Source organism: Oryx dammah, unplaced genomic scaffold, assembly GCF_014754425.2.
Source record: "Oryx dammah isolate SB20612 unplaced genomic scaffold, SCBI_Odam_1.1 HiC_scaffold_4, whole genome shotgun sequence".
Taxonomy (NCBI): domain Eukaryota; kingdom Metazoa; phylum Chordata; class Mammalia; order Artiodactyla; family Bovidae; genus Oryx; species Oryx dammah.
Window position 1 is genome coordinate 62057009 of NW_024070188.1, and position 12168 is coordinate 62069176.

Sequence of the window (12168 nt, forward strand, 5' to 3'; positions counted from 1 at the left end):
TAGGGAGGGGGAAGACTTCGGGGAAGGTGGGTAAGTATTTTAGAAAAACATTTATAACTGGAGTTGAGACATTAGGCTGGGTAAGTGGTGAACGGGGTAACATCCTTGAGGCAGAATGTCTGTTATATTGTTCACTGAACTAAATGATAGCAAAGAATTTTTAAACATTAAAATAATGTGAAAATCAAAGGCAGGCTTTATTATCAAACAATAACATTATTATTTAAAAATACAGTTTCCTTCAACTGTATGCAATGGAAGACTTTTATTCTTTAAAATCTATAATTGTTTTATGATCACATATTGGTCCAATTTTCTGGAATAAATGTAAATTGTTAAATGTGAATCAATTAAAAAAATTGAAATCCTATTTCAAAGAAACTGGAGATTTTGTTACTTAATGTAATCAGAGTGTGAATTTTTATTGTTGTTAAGTGATGAATCACTGTACATAAAAAATTATCAGGTTTGTATTTTGGAAGAAATAGGACTTGACATTTTCATTCTAAAAATAAAACTTACTATGAAGAATAATTTGTAAGATTAGTAAGAAAGCTCAGAAAAGATGAAGTAGTGAGGGGAAAGATACAGAATATTAAATCAAAAACCTTAATAAAATAGCATTATATCCATACAGTAATAGACATAAATCAATGGACCCCCCCAAAAAAAAGAATACTAGTTTATCAGAGGTTTATATCTGCTGAAGAGGGTGTATTCATTTCCAAGGGCTGCTGTAATGAAGCACCACAAACTGGGTGGTTTAAAACGACAGAAATTTATGGTCTAACAGTTCTGGACGCTTGAAGTTCAAGTCCAAGGTATCTGCAGAACAATGCTCCCTCTGGAGTTTCTGAGGAAGTCTTGCTTGCCTCTTCCTAGCTTCTGAGACTTGGTGGCCGTGCTTGGTGCTCCTTGGCTTGTGGCAACACGACTCCAGTCTCCAGTGCCACCTTTGCATGGAGTCTCCTTGTGGTCTTCACTTGGCGTTCTCTCTGCGTCTACTCTTTTCTTCAAACTGGATGAAGCGCCCACCCTACTCCAGCATGACCTTATCCTAACTAACTAGGTCTGCAATGACTTATTTTTTAAAAATAAGGTCATTTTGAAATACTGAGGCTTAGGACTTTCAACATATCTTTCTGGAGGACACATTTCAATCCATAAAAGATGGTATCATAAAACTGTAGGAAAAGAAACCATTACTCAAAAAATAAAGTTGGTTGGATACTGTACATCTTAGCCCCAGGTAAATTTCAGATGGATTAAAATTAAATGTAAAATATGAAAAAGTAAAATAAAAAATAGAAGAAAAATGACTACATCATAGGAGATCAAAGACTCTAACTATAGAAGCAGTAGTAGATGTTTGTCTAAATTTGTTAGAAACCATTAAAATAAAAAAAAATTGATCAAATAAATTCTAAACAGGGAAAAGACTTGTAATAAAAATGAAAAACATATGCAGAATTCTTCAATATCAAGAAAAAAGCACTAAAAAAAAACAATAGAAAAAAGGTAAAAAATTCTGAACAGTTAGTGTATTTTAATTAGACTTTAATGCCAAATGTATGTTTTATACATTCAAAAATAAATTTAAATGTAAAACCTGCAAAAACAATAGGATAACTGTACACCAGTTCAGTTCAGTTCAGTTCAGTCGCTGAGTCATGTCCAACTCTTTGTGACCCCGTGAATCGCAGCATCCCAGGCCTCCCTGTCCATCACCAACTCTCGGAGTTCACTCAAACTCACATCCATTGAGTCAGTGATGCCATCCGGCCATCTCATCTTCTGTCGTCCCCTTCTCCTCCTGCCCCCAATCCCTCCCAGCATCAGAGTCTTTTCCAATGAGTTAACCCTTTGCATGAGGTGACCAAAGTACTGGAGTTTCAGCTTTAGCATCATTTCCTCCAAAGAAATCCCAGGGCTGATCTCCTTCAGAATGGACTGGTTGGATCTCCTTGAAGTCCAAGGGACTCTCAAGAGTCTTCTCCAATACCACGGTTCAAAAGCATCAATTCTTCGGCACTCAGCCTTCTTCACAGTCCAACTCTCATATCCATACATGACCACTGGAAAAACCATAGCCTTGACTAGATGGACCTTAGTCGGCAAAGTAATGTCTCAGCTTTTGAATATGCTATCTAGGTTGGTCATAACTTTTCTTCCAAGGAGTAAGTGTCTTTTAATTTCATAGCTGCAGTCACCATCTGCAGTGATTTTGGAGCCCCCCAAAATAAAGTCTGACACTGTTTCCACTGTTTCCCCATCTATTTCCCATGAAGTGATGGGACCAGATGCCATGATCTTTGTTTTCTGAGTGTTGAGCTTTAAGCCAACTTTTTCACTCTCCTCTTTTACTTTCATCAGGAGGCTTTTTAGCTCTTCACTTTCTGCCATAAGGGTGGTGTCATCTGCATATCTGAGGTAATTGATATTTCTCCTGGCAATGTTGATTCCAGCTTGTGCTTCTTCCAGCCCAGCATTTCTCATGATGTACTCTGTGTAGAAGTTAAATAAGTAGGGTGACAATATACAGCCTTGATGTACTCCTTTTCCTATTGGAACCAATCTGTTGTTCCATGTCCAGTTCTAACTCTTGCTTCCTGACTTGTGTACTGATTTCTCAAGAGGCAGGTCCGGTGGTCTGGTATGCCCATCTCTTTCAGAATTTTCCACAGTTTATTGTGATCCACATAGTCAAAGGCTTTGGTGTAGCCAATAAAGGAGAAATAGATGTTTTTCTGGAACTCTCTTGCTTTTTTGATGATCCAGCGGATGTTGGCAATTTGATCTCTGGTTCCTCTGCCTTTTCTAAAACCAGCTTGAACATCAGGAAGTACACGTTCACGTATTGCTAAAGCCTGGCTAGGAGAATTTTGATCATTACTTTACTAGCATGTGAGATGAGTGCAATTGTGCAGTAGTTTGAGCATTCTTTGGCATTGCCTTTCTTTGGAATTGGAATGAAAACTGACCTATTCTAGTCCTGTGGCCACTGCTGAGTTTTCCAAATTTGCTGGCATATTGAGTGCAGCACTTTCACAGCATCATCTTTCAGGATTTGAAATAGCTCAACTGGAATTCCATCACCTCCACTAGCTTTGTGTATAGTGATGCTTCCTAAGCCCCACTTGACTTCCCATTCCAGGATGTCTGGCTCCAGATGACATACATGAGTAGATATATGAGCAGAAAAGAGTTGAAGATAAATACCTCAAAATGTCAACATAGGTTTTCCCTTACTGCTGTAATTACTATTGATTTTTATTTTCTACCATTTATTTTCTGTATCTACCCACTACACATGTATTATTTTCACAGGTAAAAATTTCTTTTAAAGTTTACCCATTCCAATTTATTTTTCTGCAAATATAGATTGCTAAAATTGAATTGCTTAATGTAGAATAATAGCCCTAGTATACTAAATTAGTTTTCTAAAATGATGTAACATAAATCCCAAAATGACAAAGTTAGCTCAAGAGACTGCTAGTATGTTGGCCATATATGTGTGTACTATTATTGGTTTTATTGCATATCTGAATATTCTGAATTTCGTTTTCAGAGCGAATAATACATGCCAGCCTTAGTTTTGATGCTTTAAATGGGCCCTTTAAGTGGCTTCGCTTCTCAAGAGTTCTTTGAGAATCTCAGATTGTGGGAACCAGGGTCAGGAATATGCAGACTGAGACTCCAGGCAGAATTTGGCTTTTAGATGCCTTCCCCCAATTTGGGGGGCTTTTTAATACTCCAAGGTGCTCTTTTTCTCTTCTCTTCAATAAGATTCAATAATGGAATCTTATTGCCTCTTCTTGCCTCTCTAGTACATCTGGCTGGAATATAAAAGCAAAGCAATTAGTCAACTAATCAGTGGTGTGTATCTCTGGTAGTATCTTAAATGAAGGCCCAAGGAATTTTTGCTTGTAAGATGCTGTGTATGTAGGTTGTATAGAGGGTGGGAAGATGATTTTTTTTTTCTTTTTGAGTGGAAAAAAGTTTCCGATAATCTTCACTGCCATTATTCTAATTTCTCTTTACTCCTCGAAAAAGGTCAATGGTTCTTTGAATGAAGTTGTCCCAATTCACTGTGCCTGCCATTTGGGAGGTGACCAAAGATAGTAAGGAAACTATTCCTGTATATTAGAGTGTACTAAATTTGGAGTAAATTGGCCACCATCCCTTTTGATCTGTAAAATAAACACTCAGGGTTTCAGTGTCTTTAATCTACTGTTTCTGGTTTGTGACTGAGTTGGGGTAGATTTGCATTTTATTTGCAAATGGTCTACTTACTATTTGTCTCACAAGCTTCATAGTTCTTGCCTTGATGGAATATAATTAATATAGTCAAATGGCATCATTAGGCTAGTTGACCATATATAAATTGTTAAATATAAATCCATAAGCAGAGGCTCGTTTTTTCCCACTGGCTCTACCTGATAGCAAGGGACATAGGACTGCTAAAAGCTAAGCCTATGTTCCAAAAGTAAGTAATTATTCTGGGTGGAGAAACAGAGACAGGAGGGTAAAGCGGCAAGCCAAGTGTACCCCAGACTAATGGGGGGTATGGCATGTTAAATTGCCTTCAGTTCCCTTCAGTGGTAGGTCTCTGGTAGGCTGAAAGCAAAAGTCAGGAAAGTACTCAGTCAAAACATATTGACTATCTCTGCAGGACGATCTGTATACATGCCCCTAGAAGACTTGTTACTGACCAGAGTTATTGGCCTCCTTGTGTGCGTATGAGCTCAGTTGTGTTCGACTCTTTGTGACCCCATGGACTGTAGCCCACCAGGTTCCTCTGTCTATTTCATTTTCCAGGCAAGAATACTGGAGTGGGTTGTCCTGCTCCAAGGGATCCTCCTGACCCAGGGATCGAACCTGTGTCTCTTTCATCTCCTGCATTGGAAACTGAGTTCTTTACCACTATGCCACCTGGGAAACCCAATTGGCCTCCTTAATCAATAGGAAGTGAACAGAAGCCAGACAAGAAATTCAGGCTTTACTGGGGCCCTTGCTATAGTAAGGAGGAGCGAGAACAAACACATTTCCCTTGCTTGCTCACTACTTGAGCAGAGGTGAGCTTGTTACTTTTATGGGGTGAAGATAGGGGTGTGTCCAGAGGTCTGGCCAGGGGGGTGACTTAGATGATCTGCTCACCCCTTGTTGCTGCTGTTGTGTCTGACTCTGCGATCCCATGGGCTGTAGCTCGCCAGGCTCCTCTGTCTATGGGATTCTCCAGGCAAGAATACTGGAGTGGATTGCCATTTCCTCCTCCAGGGGGTCTTCTTGACCCAGGGATCGAGAATCTGAGTCCCTCACGTCCCCTGCATTGGCAGGTGGAATCTTTACCACTATCTCCACCTGGGAAGCCCCTAGGGTAGTGTTGCATGTTGGGGGTGTGTGCAGTACCCTCCTTTTGCTCCTGACTCTTCAGAAGTGCCAGTTGTGTTTTCTTAAAACCTGAAGGAGCGTTTTGCTTCTTAGTCACTGAACTGAAAGAGTATCTGCTTCCTAAACAGTGTAAATCCAGCAGTCTGTCTGTGCTTTTCTTCACGTACCCCAGACGGGGCATCTGGCAGTGACTGGTAATCAAATCATATCAAGGGATACTGAGCCATCTGCCCTGCTCTCAGCCTTAAGAACTGAGCTGTTGGAAAGGGTGTCAGCTTTTCATCTTGAGCTTGCAATCCTACATGGTCCAGTTTTCTCAATGAGAGTATCGATTCAGGCCTTTAAAAATAATTCCCAGCCTTTCTGACATCAAAGGCGTGACCCATGCATCAAGGTAAAAGAAAATCAGGCTGTGAATAAAACTGAAAACACCAATGGCCCACAAAGAGCAGCAAAGTTTAGGATCAAGAAAGTACAGTGTTGGGAGGTGATGGGGAGGTTAAGGGTAATAAGCTGCATCCCCCCTGGAGCCAGTGCCAGATTGGAGTGCTCCCCAAACTGCAGTGGCTGTGAGGTATGAAAGATAGCCCTCGATCAACACTTTGACTGACGTCTATTAGTTTAACATTATTTATTTACCACCTGCGTGGCTTGGGGCATTTTAACTCCCTGACCAGGGATTGAACCTGGGTCCCCTGCAGTGGAAGTGCAGAGTTCCAACTAATGGACCACCAGGGAAGACTCAGCTATCATCTATTTTATATTCATCTTTTTAGTATCACAATAGTGACATTTGCTTCTTATGAAATTGTTGTTCAATAGCTCAGTCGTGTCTGACTCTTTGCAACCCCATGGACTGCAGCACGCCAGGCTTCTCTGTCCTTCACTATCTCCTGGAGTTTGCTCAAATTCATGTTCATTGAGTCAGTGATGCCATTCAACTATCTCTTCCTCTGTCATCCCCTTCTCTTCCTGCCTTCAATCTTTCCCAGCATCAGGGTCTTTTCTAATGAGTTGTCTCTCAGGTGGCCAAAGTCTTGGAGCTTCAGCTTCAGCATCAGTCCTTCCAATGAATATTCAGGACTGATTTCCTTAAGGATTGACTGGATTGATCTCCTTGCTGTCCAAGGGACTCTTAAGAGTCTTCTCCAACACACTTCAAAAGCATCAATTCTTTGGTGCTCAGCTTTCTTTATAGTCCAATGCTCACATCCATACATGACTACTGGAAAACCACAGCTTTGACTAGATGGATGTTTGTCAGCAAGGTAATGTCTCTGCTTTTTAATATGCTGATGAGGTTTGTCATAGCTTTCTTCCAAGGAGCAAGCATCTTTTAATTTCATGTTGACTACAGTCACCATCTGCAGTGATTTTGGAGCCCAAGAAAATAAAGTCCATCACTGTCTCCATTGTTTCCCCATCTATTTGCCATGAAGTGATGGGACTGGATCTTCGTTCTTTGAATGTTGATGTTGATGTTTTAAGCCAGTTTTTTTCACTCTCCTCTTTCACCTTCATTGAAAGGTTCTTTAGTTCCTCTTTGTTTTCTGGCATAAGTGTGGGGTCATCTGCATATCTGAGGTCATTGATATTTCTTATGAATTTCAAACTAATAAATATATGTTTATTTGGAGTATCACATTATATTTGAAGTATTTAAAAATGCCTGGGCTGCTATCAGATGGGATATGTGAAGAGGGAGGGAGCTACGCATGATGTAAAGAAGAATACCTTTATTCCCACTAAAGGCCTGAATGTATAACAAACATCAAAATTGACTGCCTTTTAAATTGCTTTTAAATTTGTTATTATCTTAGTTTTCTATAACAGAGTATCATAGACTAGATGACTTAAGCAAAAATGTTTAATTCTCATGTTTCTGGAGGCTAGAAGTTCCAGATCAGGGTGCCGGCACACTCTTGAACATGAAAGTGAAAGTTGCTCAGCCGCATCCGACTCTTTGAGACCCCATGAACTGCACAGTCCATGGAATTCTCCAGGCCAGAATCCTGGAGTGGGTAGCCTTTCCCTTCTCCAGGGGATCTTCCCAACCCAGGGACGGAACTCAGGTCTCCTGCATTGCAGGTGGATTCTTTACCAGCTGAGACAAAAGGGAAGCCCGACATACTCTTAGTGAGGGTTTATATGGTTATGTGAAGTGTTCCAGTACCCTGTGATGAAAAGGACATCTTTTTTTGGGGTGTTAGTTCTAGAAGTTCTTGTAGGTCTTCACAGAACCGTTCAACTTCAGCTTCTTCAGCATTACTGGTTGGGGCATAGACTCGGATTCCTGTGATACTGAATGGCTTGCTTGGAAAGGAACAGAGACTATTCTGTTGTTTGTGAGACTGCACCCAAGGACTGCATTTTGGACTCTTTTGTTCACTACAACAGCTACTCCATTTCTTCTAAGGGATTCTTGCCCACAGTAGTAGATATAAAGGTCATCTGAGTTAAATTCACCCATTTCAGTCCATTTTAGTTCACTGATTCCTAAAATGTTGATGTTCACTCTTGCCATCTCTTGTTTGACCACTTCTAATTTACCTTGATTCATGGACCTAATATTCCAGGTTCCTACGCAATATTGTTTTTTATAGCATTGGACTTTACTTCCAACACCAGTCACATCCACAATTGGGCATTGTTTTCACTTTGGCGTCATCTCTTCATTCTTCCTGGAGTTATTTCTCCACCCTTCTCCTGTAGCATATTGGGCACCTACCAACTGGAAAGTCCATCTTTCAGTGTCCTATCTTTTTGCCTTTTCATACTGTTCATGGGGTTCTCAAGGCTAGAATACTGAAGTGGTTTGCCATTCCCTTCTCCAGTGGACCACATTCTGTCAGACCTCTCCACCATGATCCGCCCGTCTTGGGTGGCCAAAGAAAGTTCAAACTATCACACAATTGCACTCATCTCACATGCTAGCAAAGTAATGCTCAAAATTCTCCAAGCCAGGCTTCAACAATATGTGAATCATGAACTTCCAGATGTTCAAGCTGGTTTTAGAAAAGGCAGAGGAACCAGAGATCAAATTGCCAACACTCATTAGATCATTGAAAAAGCAAGAGAGTTCCAGAAAAACATCTATTTCTCCTTTATTGACTACGCCAAAGCCTTTGACTGTGTGGATCACAACAAACTGTAGAAAATTCTGAAAGAGACGGGAATACCAGATCACCTTACCTGCCTTCTGAGAAATCTGTATGCAGGTCAAGAAGTAACAGTTAGAATTAGACATGGAACAACAGACTGGTTCCAAATAGGAGAAGGAATACGTCAAGGCTGTATATTGTCACCCTGCTTATATGCAGAGTACATTATGCAAAATGCTGGGCTGGATGAAGCACAGGCTGGAATCAAGATTGCCAGGAGAAATATCAATAACCTCAGATACACAGATGATACCACGCTTATGGCAGAAAGCAAAGAACTAAAGAGCCTCTTGATGAAGGTGAAAGAGGAGAGTGAAAAAGCTGACTTAAAACTCAGCCTTCAAAAAACGAAGACCATGGCATCCAGTCCCATCACTTCATGGCAAACAGAGGGGGAAACAATGGAAACAGTGGCTGACTTTATTTTCTTGGTCTCCAGACTCACTGCAGATGGTGACTGCAGCCATAAAATTAAAAGACACTTGCTCCTTGAAAGAAAAGTTATGACCAACCTAGACAGCATATTAAAAAGCAGACACATTATTTTGCTAACAAAGGTCCATCTAGTCAAAGCTATTGCTTTTCCAGTAGTCATGTATGGATGTGAGCACTGGACTATAAAGAAAGTTGAGCACCGAAGAATTGATCCTTTTGAAGTGTGGTGTTGGAGAAGACTCTTGAGAGTCCCTTGGACAGCAAGGAGATCAAACCAGTCAATCCTTAGGAAATCAGTCCTGAATATTTATTGGAAGGACTGATGCTGAAGCTGAAGCTCCAATACTTTGGCCACCTGATATGAAGAACTGACTCATTGCAAAAGACCCTGATGCTGGGAAAGATTGAAGGCAGGAGGAGAAGGGGACGACAGGAGATGAGATGGTTTGGTGGCATCACTGACTCGATGGACACGAGTTTGAGAAAGCTCCAGGAGTTGGTGATAGACAGGGAAGCCTGGCGTGCTGCAGTCCATAGGGTTGCAAAAAGTCAGACATGACTGAGTGACTGAACTGAGACTGAGATGTGGTTATGTCCCCACATGGCCTTTTCTTGGCATGTTCATGCATGCACACACATACACACACACACAGATTGATATCTCACATCTTTTTTTCTTTTTATAAGGACACTAATCCAATCATGGGGACTTCCCACTTTGGATCTAGCTACCTGTTTACCACCACCAATCAACCCGGGGATTAAGGATTTCAACAAAAGAATTTTGAGAGGACACATTCAGCCCATAGCACTTGATAGTATGTATTCTATTCAGAATCTTTGGACTGCATCTTAGGTTCTGTTTCCCAGAAGTAGACCCTGAGATAAGGATCCATGGAAAAGTAGTTTATTAGGAAATGTCCCAGGAGAACTTGGGCAATGGGATTGTGTAAGAGTGTTCCATGAACATCTCACGGGCATAACTCTTTCCTAATCCTCCAGTAAGGTAAACCATCCAGAGTAAGGCAAAGGTTACAAATAGCACCAAGGGGATGTAAATTCCCCTGCAGTTACAGCTCTTAAAACCAACAGCCTGGGCAGACTGAGAGTAGCCTCGTAACTAAGAGCTGCAAGTAATGATTGGTAGGAGTAAAAACACCTTGTGTAGGAAAAAGATAGGCTATGGGTCGTACAAAACTAGCAAGCTGCAAGAAACAAAAACCCACCCAAGCTAATATAAGCAACAGGATATCTCAGTTACGATTTCATTTGGCTGCATATAATAAAAACTAGATTCAGTGCCTAACCAAAAGAGTTTATGTTTCTAATACAACAGGACATTCAGGAGTTGACGGTTTGGGGTTGGTACAGCTTCTTCCTGTGCTCCAGTTCTACCTTCTTGCTTATTGCTTCATGATTGCAAGATGGCTTTTCTACTTTGAGCCTCAGGTATACATTCCTGGTAAGAAGAAGAGGAACAGAAAGAAGGCCATATGTGTATCAGGAAAGCAAATATTTCCAGAAATCTAGAGCAGCCTCCTGATTACTCTTCGTTGGCTCTGAGTTGCATAATTACCTTTGCTGCTAAGTCACTTCAGTCGTGTCCGACTCTGTGTGACCCCATAGACAGCAGCCCACCAGGCTTCCTGCCCCTGGGATTCTCCAGGCAAGAACACTGGAGTGGGTTGCGATTTCCTTCTCCAACGCATGAAAGTGAAAAGTGAAAGTGAAGTCACTCAGTAGTGTCCAACTCTTAGCTACCCCATGGACTGCAGCCTACCAGGAAGGAATTCTGGGAGGTGGCATGTGGCTCCCCTGAAAAGAATAACTTTTCTTTTATTAAAGAAGAGAGAAAGGGCAATGACTGGGCATCCTGTAGTCTAAGAATAGGGAAGTTTTCATAAAAATACAGTGGATGTCATCTTACTGGCATCCAAGAATAAGACACAAGCAGAGCCTGGATCCCTCAGGGATGGTGACAGAAGTCGCCAATGAGGAGTTTGTGTTTTGTAAGTTAAGTCTTCATAGATAATGGAACATGCATGTGCAAAGAGGAGCTATATGAAGTGGCAGCGTGCAGTGTGTACATGTGCGTGCGCATGCACACACACACACACACACACACACACACACACACACACACACTTAGGCAGGCTGGCTTAGTCCTATGTCACAGTGAGCGGTGGTTAGTGTACATGCCAAGCAGTTAACCTGGCTACACATGCCAAGGCTGGGACCAGGTCCATATTGGTGGCAATGATGGTGACAGCAGCAGCAGCCTCAGCCCTGGGAAGCAGAGGGGCTTCCTGTGAGAACAATGCTAGGATCAGTGGTGGGAGGCCAGTCTGCTGATCTGGCCGTGGAGCCCCTCTCTGGGGCACTGGCGCAAATCTTAAATCTTTGGTCTGGAACCACTGGAGCTCAGCTGGTAAAACTTGGTCAGCAAATTAATACTAAATAGAAAAATACATGTGGGCATTGCAATAAAGCCTATCAGTAAGTTATTAGAACTCTATAATGTAAAATATCTAGTTTTGAAAACTGCTGCCACATTGCAAAATAAATATCCGCAAGCTTAGAAACAGAAACTAAATTTAAAGATGACCACATTTGATGGCAAAGGACACTATTGTCATATGAAGCATCAGATGAACCAATTATTGATGAAAAAGGTAATTTTACAATTGTCTCTTTTGTACTGGAAGATACAGTGATACAAGACATAGACAGGTGTTTGAATTATATATAAATCATGAAGTCAGATTTTTGTGTAACCTGCACAAATCATAGGAAATGTAAGAGGAAATATTAACATGCTGTTGTTCAAATTTACATTTAAAATTAGATCCAGACTTACATGAAAGGGATTTGTATGAAAGACTACATTTTTAAAGAAAATTATTCTTCAAGAACCATCAGCTTTTGATGTGCTGATATTTGTATTTCAAAATAAATAATCAGAAAATTTCCCCAAAGTTTTCACAGCTTAAAACATACTCTTAACAGCTCCAGTAACTGGAGTTACCTCAAAATGAAAAATATTCAAAAATCACTTACAATCCTGAATTTTCCAGGAGCAACTCACATTGCTTTCAATATCATTAGAAAATAAAGTTGCTAAAAGTATAAATTTTGATGGCCTAATAATTACATTCGTAGATGTGAGCCAGGAAAGTCTTAC